Source organism: Lepidochelys kempii, chromosome 1 (genome assembly GCF_965140265.1).
Source record: "Lepidochelys kempii isolate rLepKem1 chromosome 1, rLepKem1.hap2, whole genome shotgun sequence".
In the NCBI taxonomy this organism is placed as follows: domain Eukaryota; kingdom Metazoa; phylum Chordata; order Testudines; family Cheloniidae; genus Lepidochelys; species Lepidochelys kempii.
The window spans coordinates 242,718,887-242,742,355 of NC_133256.1; the positions used below are offsets into that span (position 1 = coordinate 242,718,887).

Below are 23,469 nucleotides of genomic sequence, written 5' to 3' on the forward strand. Positions count from 1 at the left end.
AGGAGGGGGGGAAAGTTGCTATTTCCAGTATTATATTTCATGTACAAGATTTCAGCATTTTTATCTCTTGCCCAATAATAGTTTTTAAGCTAACTTCATTTTTCAGGGAAACAAATTCAAACTCTTCCCCCCCCCCCCCCCCGAAATCTATTTACAACTTCTATGAATTGACAAGCTCTAAATTATACACCCATCAACTATAAATACAGTAATAAACATAGTACCACATAGCACAACAGTACTTATGTGTACATGGCACTATATGTGAAAGGCAGGTTATTTTTCTTAACCAAAAATCTTAGAAAGTATAACACAATCCTTTGCAAGAATACAGAAGATTACAACTGAAAAGTGTGTCACAAACTAATGAATTCTCAAAACACCTCTGCCAGGTAGCTTTTCTGATGCCCATTTTACTGATGGGGAAATTGAACAAAAGAGATTGAGTAATTTATCCAAGGCCACTGCAGGATTAGAAGTCAGGAGTTCATGGTTTTTAGGTCCTGTGCACAGATTATTCCCCTCTTACATGTAGGAATTTAAATGTAATTATTATTTTGGAAGCTTACATAAATTACAGATGTATAATTTGTACATGATACCGGAAGAGTGCTGTAACATTAATGATACCAGACTATGGTTGACATTGAGAACAACGACATATATAAAGCCCATTCTGCCACCTTCACTCTCACTAACCTCCACGCTACACTTACCGGGGATCGAGGCTGCTGCGATTGACAAGTGAAGACCCACTAAATTGACCGCAGAGCGCTCTCCAGTCGATTCCAGTACTCCACCGGAATTAGAAGAGTAAGGTAAGTCAATGGGACAGCATCTCTCATCAAAGAAGCGTGGTGTAGACACTGCAGTAAATCTACCTAAGTTATGTCGACTCCAGCTATGTTATTCACGTAGTTGGAGTAGCGTAATTTAGGTCAACTTATCCCCGTAGTGTAGACAAGGCCTTAAATAGTATCTTACTCTGTAAGAATCAGACTAACTAAGGGCTAGTCTACACCGGCAATGCTAAAGCTCTGCCTTGGCAGCACTTTAACATGCCTCGTGTGGTCGCGGCGCAGCACTAGGAGAGAGCTCTCCCAGCGCTCTAAAAAAACCCACCTCCACGAGGGGCGCAGCTCCCACCGCTGGTGCACTGTCTACACTGGTGCTTTACAGCGCTGAAACTTGCTTCACTCAGGGGGGTGTTTTTTCACACCCGAGTGAGGAAGTTGCAGCGCTGTTAATTGCCAGTGTAGACAAGCCCTAAGTAAGGTGCTATTCAACCTGAAGGTGGCAGAATCTGGAGGAAAAGACTGTCTCTTACTAGGTGTTTGTACAGCACCTAGTACAATAGTGCCCCAGTCTTGACTGCAGCCTCTTCATGCTACCATAATACAAATAATAACAACAACTGGGCCCATAATGTTTAGAATTGCTAAAAAAGAAGTGCTAATGGCAAAAGTAGAGATGTGAGATACACTTCATCATGCATATATATTAACTACAGTGTGGTTACACTGTATTTACAGTACAGTTCTTATTTGTTACATGTAATTACCACTAATTTTTTTTTAAAGAATCCTGGTACACAAACGCCATGGTAACACCAATGTAACAACTACGAAGATATACTTTTTGATACACATATTTACTATAAAATCCAAGACTCTGAAGTTTAATTACATAGTTTATACTATAATATATTTGAATTGCCTGACCTCTGCTATCGGATGGAATTTTCAGATTCACTTTCCTGTGTGCTTACATGGGTTTGTATATGCAATGGTCATATAGCTCCCATATTTGCAAGTGAACCCTTATTCCTGTGTACTACCAAACTGATTCAAGTACTTAAGTATGCAATTAGACTCTATTATGCTATATATGTCTGAGCTGGGAATGGAGCATCTTTAATTGCTTTCTTAACATTCTGGTAATTACATGGAATTTTCAGGAAAACATTCCATTTCCTACATACATTCACGGACCTGCACATGTAATGACACATGAAAAGAAATCATTTAATAATGAAGACCTATTCTCTGTCCAAGTCCATGTAGCTTCTCAGAAGAGAAAACAAAGTAGAACATTCTGGAACGAAAGTTAGGGCTAGTCTACACTGGAGACGTTAAAGTGCTGCCATGGCAGGGCTTTACCGTAGCTTGTGTAGTTGCAGCAGAGCGCTGGGAGAGAGCTCTCCCTGCACTCTAAAGAAACCACCTCCATGAGGAGCGCAGCTCCCAGTGCCGGTGCATTACCTACACTGGTGCTTTACAGCGCTGAAACTTGCTGCACTCAGGGGGGCGTTGCAGCGCTGAACATTGCAGCGCTGTGTAGTCTATCCATAAAGGAAAGTAAAGCTGTTCCCAGTAGCTACCACATCCTCATTCTCACCCATCACAATTAAGTATGTTTACCTGGAAACACAGGAAATCTACAGCTCTGAGAACTCTCCCCTTGTTTTCCAGCCAGCACAGAGAGCAAGTTCACATACCCACATGGATTGTGCCTAAAATGCCTAAGAGGAAAGGATCATCCCTTTTAAACTGCTTTGTGGTGAGGGAAATCATGTAAAAAAATTCTCCCCTTGTAATCCCAGTTGAAGAAATAGTATGGGAAACATCAATATATAAATCAGAATGGAACATGCAGGTTTCTGAGGAGTTCCTAATGTGTTTAATTTCAGATTTCTCAAGCTCTGCCCTCTTGAGATGCCAGGCACCATACACTGTGCAGATGTCCTAAATATGACTATGTGTGATCTGCTGAGCTCTGTGGACTTGGTTCCCTTTCTATGGGATTTAGATACATGTAAGAGCTCTGCTCTTTGACTTAGTTCCCTTTTAGTGACGCTTCAATGCCCAGGAGGCTGTGCTATCTGAATTCTGCTTTTTACAGGACATGTATGGCCCTCTCTGCTCTTCTCTGGGTTTTTTGGCATCTCCAGTGGGTGAAGCTTGATTTGTGGGTGAAGCAAGTTTGCCTCATCAGCACTCAGAAGATACAAGTGTTTTCCTCTCTCCTGCTTCCCCCGCCAATGTATCCCTGGATCATTGTTACGAAACAGTGCGTGGGCTATGGGTACAATCGAAAAACCATCTGGAAACAGACACTCCTCACTATGCCAACTTACACTGGTAGGGCTTTTAGTATAGAGGCGCCCATATCATATGGGTAACGCTTACTCATGTGAGTAGACCCATTAACATGACTGTGGGCTTGTCTATACTGCACGCACAACTGTGGCAGGGGATGCAATAACATGATTGATCCAATTTACCTTAGTGCTACCAACACCTGGATACATGCTTAAACTGAAGTTTGGCTTCAGTGGGATTACTTCTGTACTTAAAATTAAGCATGTGTACACTGTCTGTAGAATTCAAGCCTTATTGCACAGATATGAACTTCCCACATTCCTGAATGGAGACTTTAGCATGGTTTGTAAACATGGTTAAGGTCCTTTCTATATAACAAACTGGAAAGATGCTTTACCTGTGTCTCAGGATGGACAAATGCACTGTAGCCAGATCTCCAGATACAATTTAACCTGGAGCATTGAGAGTCATAAAATCTTCAGGGTCAGATTGTTAGCAACTACAACCATCTTTTTTTCAAAAATTCACTTCTGAAATAAAACTACACAGAAGTCATCTAAAATAGCTTTCTAAATGTCAAACGTTTCCTTAAAAAGTGAAAAACCCTGGAAAAGAACTTAGGAAACAGAATATTTAGCATTGAAATTCACACTGCAACTTTTTTCAGAAACGGGGGGTGGGGGGGAAGCACCTCCCAAAAGCACAAAATATAAGCACTGCAATAGCTCTGTGCAACCACTGAAAAACAAATAGAAACAAAAAAAATAAATAAATACCAGCTGCAATATCAGCATTCAAGTATATCCCGGATACGATATTTTTGTAATACCTACCCTTTTCAGAGGTGGATTTGAATGCTTATTTTATGCTTCTAATTTGTTGCAATACATTACTGTTACTTTTCTTAGTTGCATTTTCCATAAACTTTTTGCACTATGTTTATTGAATTGACACTATTTCTGTTTGCATTAATTGCAAAAAGACATTTGCAGATACAAATTGACTATCTGGTGCTTCTATTGAGCTAAAACATCCAGTCCATATGGTGACTGAACTGCATTTTCAAGTCTCTGAAAAGTTAATCTCAATAATCAGGCCAACAAGAAACTCCCCAAAAAACCTGCAGACAGTTTCCACTCTGATTGATATATTGTCTTTCAGCAGTTTAATTCTGCCCAGGGAATTACCTATTTAACGTGAACATTATTTAGTTGAATTTCTTTATCACGAAGTATCAAAAGGAAGATCCTTTCACCTTTGCAGTTTTAGGCACACAGCTTCTCCAAACAGTCTACTGCACGTGCCCAGAGAACAAGTGGAAACATCTGGGAAATATCAGACAGTTTCATTAGCTCATATTACAGGAGGGGAGAAGCAGGACGGACCCAGTTCCCAGCTATTGGGAAATGCTGATATACTCTTGTTCTCACCAGCAGTCTTCAGTATGCTTGTGCTGAATACAGATACAGCTGTATGACCGTTTATACAGCTGCTGGGAAGAGGCTTTTTTATATACTTTTGATTAAGCTTCGTGGTAGTTACATGGATAAATGTAGTATTACACAGAAATAAGGGTTCACTTCAAAATACGGTGGGAACTATAAAGTGGGAACGATAAGGTGGGAACTATAGTTACATTATAACACCTCCTAGTAGTTCTTACATAGTGCTTTTCATTCACAGATCTCAAAGTACATTACAAGCGAGGACAGCATGATTATTTTCATTTTACAGATGGGGAGACTGAGGCACTGGGAAAGGAAGTGACTTGCCCAAGGTCATCTAGCAGGCCAGTGGCAGAACTGGGACTAGAAACCAAGTCTCCTGAGCCCCAGCCAGGTGCCCTAATCACCACATAGAGAGTTCCAGAGACATACATTGAACTTGCATCAGGACTTTGAATTATCTACCCAAAAATTCCTTGTACCTCCGTAAGAATGCAGGGGGAAGGTAATTCAAAGCTACACTATAAATCAAGTGCACCCGTATAATTTAACTTCTGATTGTAGCTTTTTGTAACAAATACATACATCACAAAGTATAACTTCATAGTAATTACGCTATAACAGCAATGTGGCTGTGTACCAGAATTCTACAAAATAATACATGTATTAAGTATGAGACTAAAAGGGGAAATACTAAGTAAGGTAGGCTTTAAATATAGCTTCCAGTTAAATGAATTAGTGGCAACTGTAACAAACTAGGACTGTTCTGTAACTACACTGTAATGAATGTATCTGTATTAGGAAGTGCATCCAAAACAAACAAAAAACAAATTTGAAACAGAGCATTTATTTGAGGCTTTTATATTTAAAAAAAATCATAAGAGTTTGACATAAAAGTACAGACAACAATGTTCTATCTCTGTTCACCAAACAACAACAAAATGGCTGGAGAAAGATGAGCTCCCATTATCTTGTCACAGACTTTTCATTGGAGCGGTCTGTTACAGTCACATCTCATCACACAGCTTTTCTTAGTGGTTATTTCATACCCAGTATTGCTTATTTCAGGGGTTTGGATTTAAAGTTTCTAACTCCAGGTTCTTTTACAGAGCAAGCAGTATGAAATACCTTTGAACACTAAAAAATCCATTGTTGCCATAAGCACTTATATGTTTTCTCCCATGCCACCCTTTATTTGTGGAACATTCCTTCCCACTAATCCTTAACCCTACTACCTTTAGCCTTTTGCACATCCCTCCTTAAGATTAATTTCCACCGTGATGCCTATAGCACCCTGCCAGAAGTTAATAGGGAAGCAGGTGGGGAGCTGAGACTACTAGTAGTCTGGTTATTTAATATCCATTAAATTTAATATTTAATAATCTGGTTATTTGTATCCATTAAAAACAGACAAACAAACTTCTACAAACTGTGCACACAGCTATCCTATCAAAAGCAATGCTTATACTACTGTTAACCATTCTCCTCCCATGCCACCACATTTCTCACAGACACTTGTTTGTTCCACCAGTTATGTTTTATCTTAAATTAAACTTGAAGCTCCTGGTGCTGGGGTTTGTCTTCATATGTTTGTACAGTGCTAGCACAATGAATTCCCAACCGGGTTACTGTAATGGAAATACAGAGACAAGGTGAGTGAGGTAATAACTTCTGTTGGACCAACTTCTTGAAATGTGTCTTTCGCTTACAGCTTATAGAGAGCTCTTCTTCAGGCCACCTAAAATATATTACCTCACCCACCTTGCCTCTGTAATAGCCTGGGACCAACATGGCTACAATAACAGCATGCTGTAATGGAAATGAGCACTGATTGTTCATCATGAGATACCAAACCTTAAACCTGTTACTAGTCCTTGATTGAATATTCCCTGTCCTGTACTTCAGGACAGTGGAACCTAGGGAGGGTAGAGTGGGAATTCCACAGTTAGTGAGGACAGAAAGAAACATTTTTCAGATTTTTTTTTAAATGTATCGGAGTTTGACCGTGCTTAGAGTTTTGGAATGTTAGAAACTGTCCAGGCAGAGATGAATTGCTAAGCAGAGTACAGGTGAAGCAGCTTAAGGTTCCTGATGAATATAATTTATCAAGGGGCTCTGTAATTTATTATGAGGGTTGCACCACCATGAGCAGGTATGCTCCTACACCCACACAGACCCAACCTCTGGAAAAATACTTAAAACTTAGGTGCACACAGAAAATCAATGAGACTTCGGCTCCTGTTTCACTTAAGTGCTTCTGAAAATTTTGCCCTTAAATCCAAAATTAGGCTCCTGATCCTGCTTAAAAGAGATGCTGAGCATTCCCAGCTCACATTATCTTCAACTGGAGCTGAGAAAACATCAGGCTACTAATTCAGGCAACTGACTTTATACTTTCAAGTTGGAAAATTTTGCCCCTATGTGCAAGTCAGCATATATGGCTATAACTTGCAGCTGTGCCTTAAGCACTATGGAGGAGTTCTGCCCTAATTCTGGCATGGGGATGGGTGGTGAGGGGACAGTGAGAGGGTAAGTTAGTGGTTCCCTGTGCTCTTTTCCCCTCACATATACTAACTTGGCTACCTACTCTGGCAGAAGGGATAATTTTGCCCTTAACATTAAAGCTGGTTGGGAATTTTTTTCCTCTCCCTCACAAAATATTTTGAGGGGAAAATGGACTTTTTGCAAAAAAACTCTGTTTCATCAAAAAGCCATTTTCCAGCAAAAAAAAATTTGGCAGTATTTCTACTTCTGAAGAAAAAAAAAATCTCTCTCTCGCTCTCTTGCCATGCACACACACAGACAGGATCCACCCCGCCACCATTCTAATGTTTTTTTGCCAGGTTTTGTCTTTATCTTAATGGATCTTTGTGCTGACCATAATCATTTGGATTGAACAGTGGTTTTCCAAAACAGTTATTTAAGAGAAAAGCACCAGCTGTTTTTATTTTGAAGTTAATATCCCTTCTCCCACCCAGCCCTAGTTTCCAATCAGATTATTTAAAAATCAAACCAAAACAGATTTTGCTTTCTCTTTGGGGTAACATACAGCCAACTGCAGTAATGAAACAGTGACCATTTCCAACTGTGAAAGCCCCACCACAATCCTGCACACAGACTCAAATCTGAAGGAGCTCTCTAAGTAGGAACACAATTTAATGTTTAATAGCTTTTCCACAGGTTCAGGATGAGAACACTCATTACGGGAGAACCAGCAGCTACACAAATTCCTCAACCCTGCAGGGGGGTATACATAGGAGCTTCCTATTTGGCACATGCATCAACATGTTGACAGTTTTCTGACTCCTGGCATTGTGGTCTCTTGCTGTACAAAAGTGGTATCTTAGGAATGTCCTCAGTTATAACGAAGTCAGGGCTACACTTAGTAGGCAACCGTTGTGCACCATTCACGTGTGCATTTTGGCAGAATTCACTCAGAGGGTTGTGGGATGAATGATTTTCTTCTATAATTTCTGCAATTTGTTAACAGCACTTCCCTTGTGAGCATATGCACTGCAGCGAGGCACAAACAAGAGAGGAATGAGATGACAGGAATGCCACATTTCCCAGGGTGTAAAAGACAAATTGCGGGGTTTAAATAAGAGCCAGAGTGCAGATATGTAAGAGTTGCAGCCTACTCATTCAGTGTTCAGTAATTATATCTAATAACTCACAGTCTTTTCTTTAACCACTGTGTCTAATTTCAGAAGCCAGAGCTTTAAACATTTTCCCTCTATCTCTGGCATCACCCTGCACCAGTTTACATCAAACATTAGGAGTGGTTTTGTTGCACTTGTTTCTTGATTACGTTGCTTCCTTTGAGACAGGGTAGCTATTGCCACACCCCAACGGTAGATTGTCATCACATTCTGTTATAGCAAGCTGCACATTTGCGAGTACCCTGTAAGAGTTACCTCCTTTGTAAAGCACGTTGAGGTCTACTGATCTAAAGAGCTAGGTATTTAATAAATAATAAGTTTTAATATACTTCTATTAGCCTTGGCACACTGGTCAAAGGTGGTTCCATTAATATTAGAACTATTTGGGACACAAAATAAAAAATTTGGGGCAGGGGTAAGCAAGTCCCAGCCTCTAGCAGTGAGCAGACAACTTGTGTTGCTTTGCAGTGACCTTTCTGGACAATCTAGGAGAAGTACTGATATGTTTAACCAGTGGAGGCTGGGTTGTAAAACTGAGTGGAAGAAACTATCTGTGAAAGATGACCGCCCGCCCGCCAAAAAAAAAAAAATTGAAAGAATTTTCAGGATCTTAAAATCTTTGTGTTTCTTTTCCAGTGGATTCTAATCCAGATTATATAGGTGTAAATCTGGAGAAAATCCACTGATTTTCAGTGGAGTTACTCCAGATGTAAACCAGTGGAACTGAGATAAGAATTTTGACCCCTACATATCAATTAGGAAAAGATCCATCTAAAAACAGTATGTCAGGACACGTGAGGGCTACTGGATCAGTATAGTGTCTATAAGCAGAACAAAAGGATTATTTTAAAAACATATGGAGAACAGAAACTGCAGTTAACTTTGACAATTCACCCAGGAGGATTTCTCTATGGCTACTAACCTTGTTGATTTTCAGCACTTACTTTAGATGACTCCATTTTGTTCTTTTAAACCTTGCTTTGAAGCTACTCCAAATTAAGTTTAACCACTTTGTGCATCACACCAATTAACTACACATTTTTATTTTGCTACTCTTCAGAGAGTACTGAGAATAGCATTGTGAGAGGATGGAGTCTGAGGTCAGTACTGACTGACAACATGAACATGTGCAATTTTCTGCTTTTAAAAACTTATTACAAGTTTCCAAGTCTCAGCTGCACATATTCGTCGCTAGGCAACATATGTTTTCAGATTTCCTCATTGTCTGAGATTATTCCAGTTCTACTGGATTTTTATTAAGCACCTGTAACATGCATCCAGGTGCTGTAAATATACATTATATTTTAAATACACAGGATGGACACATCAGTTCTCCAAAAAATCCCCCAAACCTCAAGCACTCACATGGCCTGCCCAGCCTACAGAATAAGGCCCAAAACCCAATAAAGCACTTTAGTGTTTAACTTTAACCTAAAGCCTTTAGGATGCTTACACTGCAAAGAAAAAACGGTGATACAAAAATCACAGAACCCAGGCTGCAGGGCTAAAAAACAGCAGTGCAGATGTTCCTGCTCTGGCTGGAGCCTGGGCTCTCAAATCCAGCGAAGAAGGAGGGTCATGGAGCACTGCTCATTTTAGACTGCAACCTCAGAACCTGAGTCAATTGACCCAGGCTCTGAGGCTTGGTGCTGCAGGTTTGTCTTTGCAATGTAGATGTACCTGTTGAGTGTTGCCACTTAAATCAAGGAGACCAGTCAAAGACTTAAAGTGCTTTGCTGGATCAGGGCCTAACAGACTTAAGCATGGACAGCAATTCTACACTGAGCCACCAACCCCGCCCTTGAAAAAACCTCTTTGCTATTTCAAATACAACATAGACAAACTCCTCTCCTAGTTCTAGAGCCTGAGCTGACACTCTATGTAACACACACTGACGCGAAGAACCAAAATGATTTAAAACACACTGCTCACAGGCACAGCTGCTGTGTGTGTGTGGGAAGGGACCTTTAAAGTCACTTCATCCCTATTAACATAAATGGCTGTACTATCACTTCTCTAATGGAAAGCAACTGATTGTAGAAAGAGGGCTTGGCATGTCTTTTGAACGACTCCTCCTTCAGTAAGCACTACTTCAGATACAGAAGGTGGAAGAACTGGTAAACAGAAGCACATCAAGGCCTAGTCTACACTAGGATTGTAGGTTTCAGAGTAACAGCCGTGTTAGTCTGTATTCGCAAAAAGAACCGGAGTACTTGTGGCACCTTAGAGACTAACAAATTTATCTGAGCATAAGCTTTTGTGGGCTACAGCTCACTTCATTGGATGCATAGAATGGAACATATAGTAAGAAGATATATATATACACATACATACAGAGAACATGAAAAGGTGGAGTAAGAGGCTAGTTAATTAAGATGAGCTATTATCAGCAGGAGAAAAAAAACTTTTGTAGTGATAATCACGATGGCCCATTTAGACAGTTGACAAGAAGGTGTGAGGATACTTAACATGGGGAAATAGAATCTATATCTATATATATCTTCTTACTATGTGTTCCATTCTATGCATCCGATGAAGTGGGCTGCAGCCCACGAAAGCTTATGCTCTAATAAATTTGTTAGTCTCTAAGGTGCCTCAAGTCCTCCTTTTCTTTTTACTAGGATTTTACATCGGTGTAGCTAAAAATCCACAACCCTAGAAGGCACAGCTATACTGATCTAACCCCCAGTGCAGACACGACGAGGTGAATGGAGGAATTCTTCCGTCAACCCAGCTACCGCCTCTCGAGGAGGTGGATTACCTATGCCAACAGGAGAACCCCGCTCATCAGCACAGGTAGTGTCTACAGTGTAGCGCTACAGCGATGCAGCTGTTGCATTTTAAGTGTAGACAGGCCCTAAGAATGGATTCACTCTGCTAGAGAGGTTTTTGGAAACACCTGACTAGGAGCGGGTCTGTACTGCAGGGGCTACAGCAGCATGCTGTGGCACTGTAGCTATGCAATTGTAACTCCATAGTGTAGACACATCTTAAGGTGATGGGAAGGGTTTTTCCACCACTGTAGGAACTCCACCTCCCTGAGCAGTGGTCGCTTGGTTGACAGAAGCATTCTTCCATCAACTTAGCTGCGTCTACATTGGGATTAGTATGGCACAGCTAGGGCGCTCCAGGGTCTGAAATTTCAACACTCTTGAGCAGTGTAGTTATATCAATCTAAATGTTTAGTGTAGACCAGGCCTGGGTTGCTGAATTGTCCTGAGCAGAAGGGCCGGCTGGAAAAGCTTGAGTTCCATTTTGTGAAAAAATATTGAGGTTTTAAAACTTGTTTTCATTTCACATCAGACCAAAACTTGACTTTTTGAATTTTTTCCCCACAAACAGCGTGCGAGAAAGAGACCCACCCCAAAAGAGCCAATAGCTTGGTAGTTAGGGCATTCACCTGGGATGCAGAACAGCCAGGTTCACGTCCCTGCTCTGAATCAGGCAGAGCAGGGACTTGAACTTGTGTCTCCTACATCCCAGCTTGTCCTAACCACTTGGCACGCGCACGTGTGTCACTCTCTCTCATGTTGACCAGAAATCCCATCCTGGATATGAGAATCCTTCCTGACTGACTAAACTTCAAAGCCAGTATGTTTCCACAAAGAGTTTTGCCTTTCAAGTCAACAGGAGCAGTCCCTGAGTAAGACCTGCAGGGAGTAGTACAAAGAGAATCCCAAACTCCAGCAGGACAGACCTAATTTGAAAAGGGACCTTCTGAGCAGATGATTGATGACATAATTGGTCTTTATTTCCAAATGAAAAGCTGGTTTCTTATTTCAGGCTACATTAAGGGCACTAGGTCAGGTTTTTGAGCTAAACCAATTTACATCAGCTAAGCATCTGGTTCTCTATTCACAATAAGAGACAACTAGATAAAATTTAATGAGCTCAAAAACTATTTTCTTTGACAGAAAATGTGTTAACTTTTAAATAAATTATTCAGCTAATCATTGAATGATTGGTTAACATTTGGGTCCATTTTCCTTCTCTCCCTTGCTGTCACCATAAAAAATAATGTACTGTACAGATTCACTTCATTACACTTTTTGATTCCAAGACTTCATTTTGAGCAGATTCCTATCTGAAGTGTTTCCAGATAACATGGACTTTTGTATACCTTTATTACAGCTATTTTGGAAAGGAAACAGTTATGTGTTTATTATTTAGCATTGTAAAGAAAAAACCCTATAGAATTTAATAGGGATTAAATCAGCAAGATTTCATAGAAATTACTCTAAAATATTACATAATTTTGCAGGTAATTATTATTTTCTATAGGATTTTTTTATAACCACTTTGTAGAATTCTATAGTAAGGATATAATTTTACATTAAATGTTATAAGGAGGTTTAAAAAGAAACAAAACGGAGATCATTCTATATTACATATGATATTCCTTTACAAATAAAAATTACAATTACAATCCATTTGACTGAGGCTATGTCTACACTACAGCCTATGTCACTCAGAGGTGTAAAGAAATCACCCCCAAAGCGAAATAAGTTACACCAACATACATGCTAGTGTGGACAGCGCTATATTGGTGAGAGAGCTTTTCCTGCTGATATAGCTACCGCCTCTCGCAGAGATGGTTTTATTACACCGCTTGGAGAGCTCTCTCGCATCGGCATAAAGCAGGGGTGGGAAAACTACAGCCCATGGGCCAAATCCGGCCCATGAACCATTTTAAGCTGGCCTGTGAGCCAAACCACACGGCTCGGCCCCACTCTGGCCGGGGCGCTGGGTCGGGGGCCGGGCCACACAGCTCCTGGAAGCCGCGGCATGGTCCCCTCTGGCTCCTATGTGCTCCAATGGGAGCTGCAGGGTCGGTGCCTGCGGATGGGGCAGCATGCAGAGTACCTGGCCACGCCTCTGCATAGGAGCTGGAGAGGGGACATGTCATTGCTTTTGGGAGCTGCTTGAAGTAAGCGCTGCTCGGAACCTGCATCCCCATGCCCCAACCCCCTGACCCAGCCCTGATCCCCCTTTCCCACTCTCCATACCCCTCGATCCCAGCCCAGAGCACCCTCCTGCACCCCAAACCTCTCATCCCCAGCCCCATCCCAGAGCCCACACCCCCACCTGGAACCAGCACCCCTTCCCACGCCCCTGCCCCAGCCCTGATCCCCCTCCCGCCCTCCAAACCCCTCGGTCCCAGCCCAGAGCATCCTTCTATACCCCAAACTCCTCATCCCCAGCTGCACTCTAACCCCAATTTTGTGAGCATTCATGGCCCACCATACAATTTCTATTCCCCGGTGTGGCCCTCGGGCCAAAAAGTTTGCCCACCCCTGGCAAAAAGTGTCTTCACCAGAAGTGCTGCAGCAGCACTATACATGTAGACAAGCCTGAGTGGATTATTTCCATTAAATTACACTTTTTTTTTTTAATTTCTGATTTTTTTTCCACCTCAGCTAAGACTTCCATACATATTTTGGGCCTCCAGATTATTTTATTTATTTATTTATTTTATTTATTTATTTTGATCACAAGAAACGTTTTTTTAAGATTTGTTTCTTTAACCTAATTTATCACAATAACAATAAAACAAAGCTTTTTAGCTTTTCCATTAAAGCTAACATGCAAGTGGTAGTAATCATAGTAAATTCAGCCTTTCCCTGAAACCATTTGTGTGTGGCCAAAGTGCAATGTGTTTTTCAAAGGCATGTTTCATATTCAGTTAAAGCAGCTGAGACTAGTCTAGACCAAAAGCACCATGAGCTAATTTTTTTCATCTTTGCAGAATTACTTGGCTCTATTTCCTACATATTTATTGGCTTTCACCAAAATATCTGGCACTAGCATCTCATCATTTCTTGCTTGTGTTATTTTTATTTCTCTTCAGAGTGTTTAATAGTAATGGGCAAAGCCACAAAAGTTAGAAGTCCATGTTTGGATACACATCTGAAAGGCTGAATACTTACAACAGTTATCATTTTATAGCACCTTATTCACCCAAAGCACTGTACAGACGTGAACTAATTAACTAGCTGGATAAATATTATTAACATCTGACAGATGGGGAAAATGAGAAAGAAAGCTGGTGTGACTTGCCCACGGCTACATACTGAGTCACTGGCAGAATCAGGATTAGAATTCAAGACCACCAAAATCCCAACCCTGTGCTTATTCCTCCAGATCACAGCCTCCGCTGAAATCCTGGAGCGGTTAGCATTGCTCCATCAAAGTCAATGGAGATACACCAATTGAGACTAGTTTCAGAGTAGCAGCCGTGTTGGTCTGTATTCGCAAAAAGAAAAGGAGTACTAGTGGCACCTTTGAGACTAACCAATAAATTGGTTAGTCTCTAAGGTGCCACTAGTACTCCTTTTCAATTGAGACTAGCTGAGGATCTGGCCCATTTTCAGATTACTTGCTGTCAGTGACACCTGTGCAATGCCACTGCCTTCACAGGGTATAGAGAGGTATATCTGACTGGCCCTTGTAATCATGCTGATTGATGACTCACAAGGAATAGAATCCAGCTCACTCCCTCTTAACTTCATCAGCTCTGTACGGCTAACAGGAGCATAAGAGCACTAAAAATGTTTTTTTTAGTAAGTATATTAAACAGATACAGTTGGGAATACACACACAGACTCTGGCCAGGCCTACACGACTGCGGTAAATTGATCTAAGCTATGCTACTCCAGTTACATGAACAACATAGCTGAAGTCAACATAGCTATATCCACTTACCGCAGTGTCTACACTGTCCTGTGTCGACGGGACATGCTCTCCTGCTGACTTACCTTACACTTCTCAGGGAGGTGGAGTACAGAAATCAAAGGGTGAGCGCTCTCCACATCTTCACCAGACCACCGCATTGACTGCAGAAGCACTGATTTAGCTCCATAGTGAAGACATGCCCTCTGACTCAGCAAAGCAGCCAGGCATTTGCTTCACTTTATGCACTGAAATGCTTAACTGCTTTGTTGAATAAGTTGGGTGAAATTCTTGCCCCACTGAAGTTAATGGGAATTCTGTCACTGATTTCATTGAGGCCAGGATTTGACTCTAATTGGGGTGGGGTGGGGGAGGATCTTCTATTAGCAGAAGTTATATCAACACTCACAATATCTGTTCTAATATTAAAGGAATGCGAGACAAGTAAGTGGGAATTCAGATCCTCAAGCTTGACTGACACATGGGTTTAAAAAAGTGAAAAAGTGTGGCAGGCGGAGTGAAAATGCATAACATTACATCCACTGAAAAATGAATCAAGGAAGAGAATAATGCCAAAGGCAGGCATATTATAAAACCCATCTTCAAATTATTGCTTTGTGGGGGAAGGTAAGTTCTCTTCAGAATTATTCAGGGTCACAATCTCATGAAAATTGCAAAATTGCACAGACTTCATTACCATAATATGGATCAGTTTCTAGTGTTTAATTAGTATGTTGCAAATGTTAATGGAGGGGTTATACCAGGGGTCGGCAACCTTTCAGAAGTGGTGTGCCGAGTCTTCATTTCTTCATTCAAATTTAAGGTTTTGCGGGCCAGTAATACGTTTTAACATTTTTAGAAGGTCTCTTTCTATAAGTCTATAATATATAACTGAACTATCGTTGCATGTAAAGTAAATAAGATTAAGACGTTTAAGAAGCTTCATTTAAAATTAAATTAAAATGCAGAGCCCCCCGGTCCGGTGGCCAGGACCCGGCAGTGTGAGTACTGCTGAAAATCAGCTCGCGTGCCACCTTTGGCACACATGCCATAGGCTGCCTATCCCTGGGTTATATTAAGTGAAGTGGACACATTAGCAAGGATAGGCAGCAATTTGCTGTATTGTTGTTTAAAGTACAGCATGTAAAAACAAAAGCTTCATGGGGCACTTGGTCTTGTATGAATTTTTAAGAGGCTGATACAAAGAGATTGATCCTTTTGAGAAACCTAGACCATTTTGTCCAGATACTGACTTTCTGGTAAGGTGGCAGAGACATTTATAAGTATGGATCTTACAACTTACCATGGTGTACTTCTGATTCAGTAAATAAACATGGCTAAAAGGCATGCATAGACTCTGGCAGAATCATGCAACCTGCAAGGCAGAGAGTGCTCCTCTTTAAGAGCTCCTGACTCAGCAAGTGCTCCTCAGTGGAGCAACTGGACACACAAAGTGTGACAGTGAACACCTCTGGTGCCTATTGATTCACCACTGCAGGGATAACGGGGTACAGTTTACTCTCTGCTGGGCCTAAGGTGGTAGTTGCAATGGACGAAGGGATGCTTAGAGGGATGCATAGTCAGATTGGCAGTAATTCTGCCACTGTGCTGCTGGGGTTTAACCATTGGAGAGCAGCTTTTATTTTCATCTTGGGCTCCCTAGGACCCCAACGCACAGGACTCCACTATCAAAAGCTGCCTGAGAATGTACTGAATCAGTGATGTAATCAAAATCTGCAAGCAGGACACTTGTTATTGTAATTGATGCATCAGGTCACAGGACTTCTCCTTTTGATGTAAAAGGTCAGTTTCCTGTCCTATCATAGAATATCAGGGTTGGAAGGGACCCCAGAAGGTCATCTAGTCCAACCCCTCATCTGCATTCCTCCTGACTGGCTATATAGTTTACTTCTAACAGAACTTTCATCACTTAAATTTCTGCGAATATATGTCTGAAAGCAAAGCACATACACAGGAACTAGTGGTGACCTGACTGACCCTTAGTTGATCATATCACACTTTCTGCAATAAATATGTGCAACTTTCAACACTTTCTTTTAATTTCATCTTTGTTTTTGTCATTCATGATTCAAAATCCATGGACTGCTAAACTGGGAAGGTTCTCATGGCTGGTAAAAATAGTCAGTGACATAACTATTAGCCAGGAAGAATAAGTGATTGCTTCTGGTGTTTAAACTCTGTAATATTTAGCACACAGGCACTTGATCTGGAAACTGTGCACATGCTTAGCTGGCTCAGGTGGTTGGCTATTTTTAGCAGGGGAGTTTTCTAAAAATCTGGAAGCAAATTAGAAAACAAATGTGTTTGTAAATAAACAAACAAACCCACAGCCAGGAGCCACTGAAATGGGAGTTGTGCAAAAAGTTGAGCAAATCAGAGAAATTGCTCCTACAGTAAGGGTCCAGTCCTGAGAGGTCCAGAGAACCCACAACTCCCATTACAGTAAATGGGAGGTCAGAGTGTTTAGCATCACATCAGAGGTGTTCACCGTCACACTTTGTGTGTCCAATTGTTCCACTGAGGAGCACTTGCAGAGTCAGCGCTAAAGATCCAGGTTATGTTCAATTAGATTCTTCATGACTAGGAACAATACGATTAACTGTTCTTTTCATTTTAAATGCAATTGTGATGTTTTGCACTAAGTGGACCAGATTTTCAAAGTGACCAGCACCAGCAGTTAGAGCCAGATTTCCAGAAGAGGTCAGCATTCAGTGTCCTGAATCTTCTGAGAATCTGGTCACTTATTTTGGTGCCTAAATGGGAACGGAACTTTTTTGAAAATCTGTCCTATGAATTCTGTCCTGCCCCAATCTACACTAATGTTTACAGCTGGTTGGGAAACTATTATCCTGTGAAAACTTTTAACAAAAATTTAAAAAAATCTTTTTGATTTTTTTCAGGCTTTTGAAGATGTACACAAAGTCCTGGAAGGCAGGGTCAAGCTCTACAACTAGTGCATGATCAAAAGGTTGTACAATTCCCTGTTTTTCTAAGTCAAATTAAATTATTATGGGGGTAAAAATCCTAAAACATTTAATAGATTCATAGATATTTAGGCCAGAAGGGACCATTATGATCATCTAGTCTGACCTCCTGCACAATGCAGGCCACAGAATTTCACCCACCACTCCTAAAAAAGACCTCACACCTATATCTATGCTATTGAAGTCCTCAAATTGTAGTTTGAAGACCTCAAGGAGCAGAGAATCCTCCAGCAAGTGACCCGTGCCCCATGCTACAGAGGAAGGCGAAAAACCTCCAGGGCCTTCCAATCTGCCCTGGAGGAAAATTCCTTCCCGACCCCAAATATGGCGATCAGCTAAACCCTGAGCATATGGGCAAGATTCATCAGCCAGATACTACAGAAAATTCTTTCCCGGGTAACTTGGATCTTACCCCATCTAAAAACCCATCACAGGCCATTGGGCCTATTTACCATGAATATTTAATTACCAAAACCATGTTATCCCATCATACCATCTCCTCCATAAACTTATCGAGTTTAATCTTAAAGCAAGATAGATCTTTTGCCCCCACTACTTCCCTCGGAAGGCTATTCCAAAACTTCACTCCTCTGATGGTTAGAAACCTTCGTCTAATTTCTAATCTAAATTTCCTAGTGGCCAGTTTATATCCATTTGTTCTTGTGTCCACATTGGTACTGAGTTTAAATAATTCCTCTCCCTCTCTGGTATTTATCCCTCTGATATATTTATAGAGAGCAATCATATCTCCCCTCAACCTTCTTTTAGTTAGGCTAAACAAGCCAAGCTCCCTGAGTCTCCTTTCATAAGACAAGTTTTCCATTCCTCGGATCATCCTAGTAGCCCTTCTCTGTACCTGTTCCAGTTTGAATTCATCCTTCTTAAACATGGGAGACCAGAACTGCACACAGTATTCCAGGTGAGGTCTCACCAGTGCCTTATATAACGGTACTAAAACCTCCTTATCCCTACTGGAAATACCTCACCTGATGCATCCCAAGACGACATTAGCTTTTTTCACAGCCATATCACATTGGCAGTTCATAGTCATCCTATGATCAACCAATACTCCAAGGTCCTTTTCCTCCTCTGTTACTTCTAGTTGATGCGTCCCTAGCTTATAACTAAAAGTCTTGTTATTAATCCCTAAATGCATGACCTTACACTTCTCACTATTAAATTTCATCCTATTCCTATTACTCCAGTTTACAAGGTCATCCAGATCCTCCTGTAGGGTATCCCTGTCCTTCTCTAAATTAGCAATACCTCCCAGCTTTGTATCATCTGCAAACTTTATTAGCACACTCCCACTTTTTGTGCCCAGGTCAGTAATAAAAAGATTAAATAAGATTGGTCCCAAAACTGATCCTTGAGGAACTCCACTGGTAATCTCCCTCCAACTTGACAGTTCACCTTTCAGTAGGACCCGTTGTAGTCTCCCTTTTAACCAATTCCCTATCCACCTTTCAATTTTCCTATTGATGCCCATCTTATCCAATTTAACTAATAATTCCCCATGTGGCACAGTATCAAACGCCTTACTAAAATCTAAGTAAATTAGATCCACTGCGTTTCCTTTATCTAAAAAATCTGTTACTCTCTCAAAGAAGGAGATCAGGTTGGTTTGGCACGATCTACCTTTTGTAAAACCATGTTGTATTTTGTCCCATTTACCATTGACTTCAATGTCCTTAACTACCTTCTCCTTCAAAATTTTTTCCAAGACCTTGCATACTACAGATGTCAAACTAACAGGCCTATAATTACTTGGATCACTTTTTTTCCCTTTCTTAAAAATAGGAACTATGTTAGCAATTCTCCAATCATACGGTACAACCCCTGAGTTTACAGATTCATTAAAAATTCTTGCTAATGGGCTTGCAATTTCTTGTGCCAATTCTTTTAATATTCTTGGATGAAGATTATCTGGGCCCCCCGATTTAGTCCCATTAAGCTGTTTGAGTTTCGCTTCTACCTCAGATATGGTGATGTCTACCTCCATATCCTCATTCCCATTTATCATGCTACCATTATCCCTAAGATCCTCTTTAGTCTTATTAAAGACTGAGGCAAAGTATTTGTTTAGATATTGGGCCATGCCTAGATTATCCTTGACCTCCACTCCCTCCTCAGTTTTTAGCGGTCCCACTTCTTCTTTCTTTGTTTTCTTCCTATTTATATGACTATAGAACCTTTTACTATTGGTTTTAATTCCCTTTGCAAGGTCCAACTCTACTTGACTTTTAGCCTGTCTCACTTTATCCCTACATATTCTGACCTCAATAAGGTAGCTTTCCTTACTGATCCCTCCCTTCTTCCACTCCCTATATGCTTTCTGCTTTTTCTTAATTACCTCTCTAAGATGCTTGCTCATCCAGCTTGGTCTACAACTCCTGCCTATGAATTTTTTCCCCTTTCTTGGGATGCAGGCTTCCGATAGCTTCTGCAGCTTTAATTTAAAATAATCCCAGGCCTCCTCTACCTTTAAACCCATAAATTCTTCAGTCCAATCCACTTCCCTAACTAATTTCCTTAATTTTTGAAAGTCAGCCCTTTTGAAATCAAAAACCCTAGTTGCAGATTTATTTTTGTTAATCCTTCCATTCAGTTTGAACTGAATTAGCTCATGATCACTTGAGCCAAGATTATCCCCTACAACCATTTCCTCTATGAGGTCCTCATTACTCACCAAGACCAAATCTAAAATGGCATCCCCTCTAGTCGGTTCAGCAACTACTTGCTGAAGGAATCCATCAGCTATCGCATCTAGGAAAATCTGAGCCCTATTATTATTACTAGCACGCGTCCTCCAGTCTATATCTGGGAAGTTAAAGTCTCCCATGATCACACAGTTTCCATTAGTATTTACTTTATTAAAAACATTAAAAAGGGCTCTATCCATATCCAAATTAGATCCCGGCTGTCTATAGCACACCCCAAGCACTATCCCAGGGGAGGCTCTAATAGTTTTCTTCCCCAATTTAATTGTTGCCCAGACAGACTCAGTCATATCCATTTCATCGCTTCTTATTTCTTTACATTCTATCTCATCATTGATATACAATGCTACTCCACCACCTTTACCTTTATTTCGGTCTTTCCTAAACAGCACATACCCTTCAATACCTGTAGCCCAGTCATGACTACTATTCCACCAGGTCTCTGTTATACCTACAATATCTGGTTTCACTTCCTGCACCAGTAACTCTAGTTCCTCCATTTCGTTACCTAGGCTCCTTGCATTAGTGTACAAACATCTTAATTTTTGCTGTTTGGCCTCACTCACATTCTGTACCCTATTAGGCACGGTTATTTTACGACCAGTATAACCTATTAGACTTGTATCTACACTGCCCTTCCTCCTACCTACAGCTGTATCCACTCTTACTTCATTTTCTTTCCACTCTATGCTAAATTCTGGCGTGGAGATTACCTGGACATCTCCCAACCATCTCCCCCAAATTCCTAGTTTAAAGCTCTCTTAATCAGTTGTGCCAGCCTCCATCCTAGAAGTCTATTTCCTTCCCTACTCAGATGAAGTCCATCCCGAGAGAACTGTCCTCTATCCATGAATGCCTCCCAATGGCCATACATCCCAAAGCCCTCCTTATAGCACCACTGCCTAAGCCATCTATTGATAGTCATAATCTTGTCACACCTTTGTTGCCCTTCTCTAGGAACAGGCAGAATCCCACTAAAGATCACCTGAGCCTCAATTTCCTTAAGCGTCCTCCCCAGCCTAGCATAGTCTCCCTTAATACTTTCCAGCGAGAATCTAGCCGTATCATTTGTTCCCACATGAAGGATAATTAGGGGATTCTTTCCCGCTCCCTTTAGAATCCTTTTCAACCTCAGGTCTACATCCCGTATCTTAGCACCTGGAAGACAGCACACCCTCCTATTTTCTGGATCAGCTCTGGTTACAGGCCTATCTATTCTTCTCAGTAAAGAGTCCCCAATCACATAGACCTGCCTTTTCCTAGTGACGGTGCTATTCTCCAGTCTGTCCCCTGTTCTCTCTGGCTGCAAGTTCTTTCCATTCCCATTCTCCCTTGTAATCCTTTTTAACCCATCCTGTATCCTCCTGGGGCTCATATTTGGTGTAATCTCCATTAACTCTTCCCCTTTTCCTATAGGACTAACCGCTCTTCTCTTCTTCCTTGCCCTATCACCTTCAGTGACTACCTGCTGAGCCCCTTCTTCATTTTCCAACTCTGCAAACCTATTCTGAAGCTCTATTTCTCCTTCACTAGCCCGTCTTTTCCTCTGCCTAGTTCTTTTAGTCACATGCTTCCACTGACCACTTTCCTCACCCAGTCTCCCCTCAGAATTCCCTAGTCCTGCTTCCATCTGCAAGTCTGAGCTTTTCCCTTCAGATACCTCATGTCTTTGCTCCATAATCTGCTCAAACCCCTTCCTAAACTCTACCAGACTTTCCACCTGCATCTCCAAACCTCTGATCTTTTCCTCCATCAGCTCTATCAGACAGCATTTCATGCAGAGAAAACTCTTACCAGGTGCCCCCTCCAGGATCATGTACATACCACAGCTTCCACATCCAGTCATCTTCATTGTGTCATCTGCTACATGGGTCACTCCCACTGCCACCTCTGAATCTGTCATAGCCTTCCCACCTAAATCCTGTTAATCTGGGAAACACAAACCACACCAAAACACCACCACCCACAGCAAAACCAAACCCCACATAAGCACCACAAGACAAACTCCCCTTTCAAACTCCCACTCAAACTCCCCTGTTTACAGCTCTGTTTGCTAGCTTCCTTTTTGGTTTACAAACCTTTTACCTAAATCCTTCACTACACTTGAATTTTGCCCATGTAAGGACTGAATAAAACTGCGTAAAGAGTTCAGGATGTGATCCATGGATTGCAATATGCACAACTGTGACACGCACACAAATATTTATAAAAGGCTTTCATTTCAAAAGGGGGTGGAAGAGCACTTTTAAATATAACCAAGAATGATACAATCATCAATGTGTTTTCCACACACTGAGTCAGCTTTCTCACCTCAAAAAAATCTTTCAAATGGGGTGAAATATTCCAATTTAGTAATTGATGTTAGAGCAAAAATAGAACAAAACTCAAGAAAAGTATATTGCATTTGGCAAAATGCAAGCAATGAAACAGTTGCTAAAGAATGTTTCAAATAAAGAACACCGCCCCTCTTTCTCTTATATCCTCAATATTATGTGCCAAGTACCTCGGGGTGGGGAGAGGGGGTAAATAAAGAGATGTCATTGTGGTTTCACAATAGTTATGAATGCTCATGGAAGGCTAACACTCCCCCATCCAATCTGTTTATAGAGAGACAGAAAGAGTGCTCACTGGTATTCAATAACTTTGCAGGCAGTAAATTTAGTTCTCAACACCCTCATGTATATAATTTTTTGAGCATCCTTCCTTCTCCTACAAAGAATCTGGTGACAGAGAGTGAGAGCTGTCCACACACTTTCTTTGATGTGACAATTAACGGCCATGTTAGTTCTTCATTTTAAATTTCAGTTCAGTGGCCTGCCACCTGGGGTGAAAAAAGGTTGTAAATGAGGAAATGAATGGTCTCTAGTGGA

The 23,469-nt window shown here is 41.1% G+C and overlaps 1 protein-coding gene across 5 annotated transcripts in view; it reads right to left on the bottom strand.

The window, feature by feature from the left end:
- Positions 1–23,469, bottom strand: part of TMTC1 (transmembrane O-mannosyltransferase targeting cadherins 1) — a 179,670-nt gene that overhangs the window by 62,938 nt on the left and 93,263 nt on the right. The window lies entirely within an intron of this gene.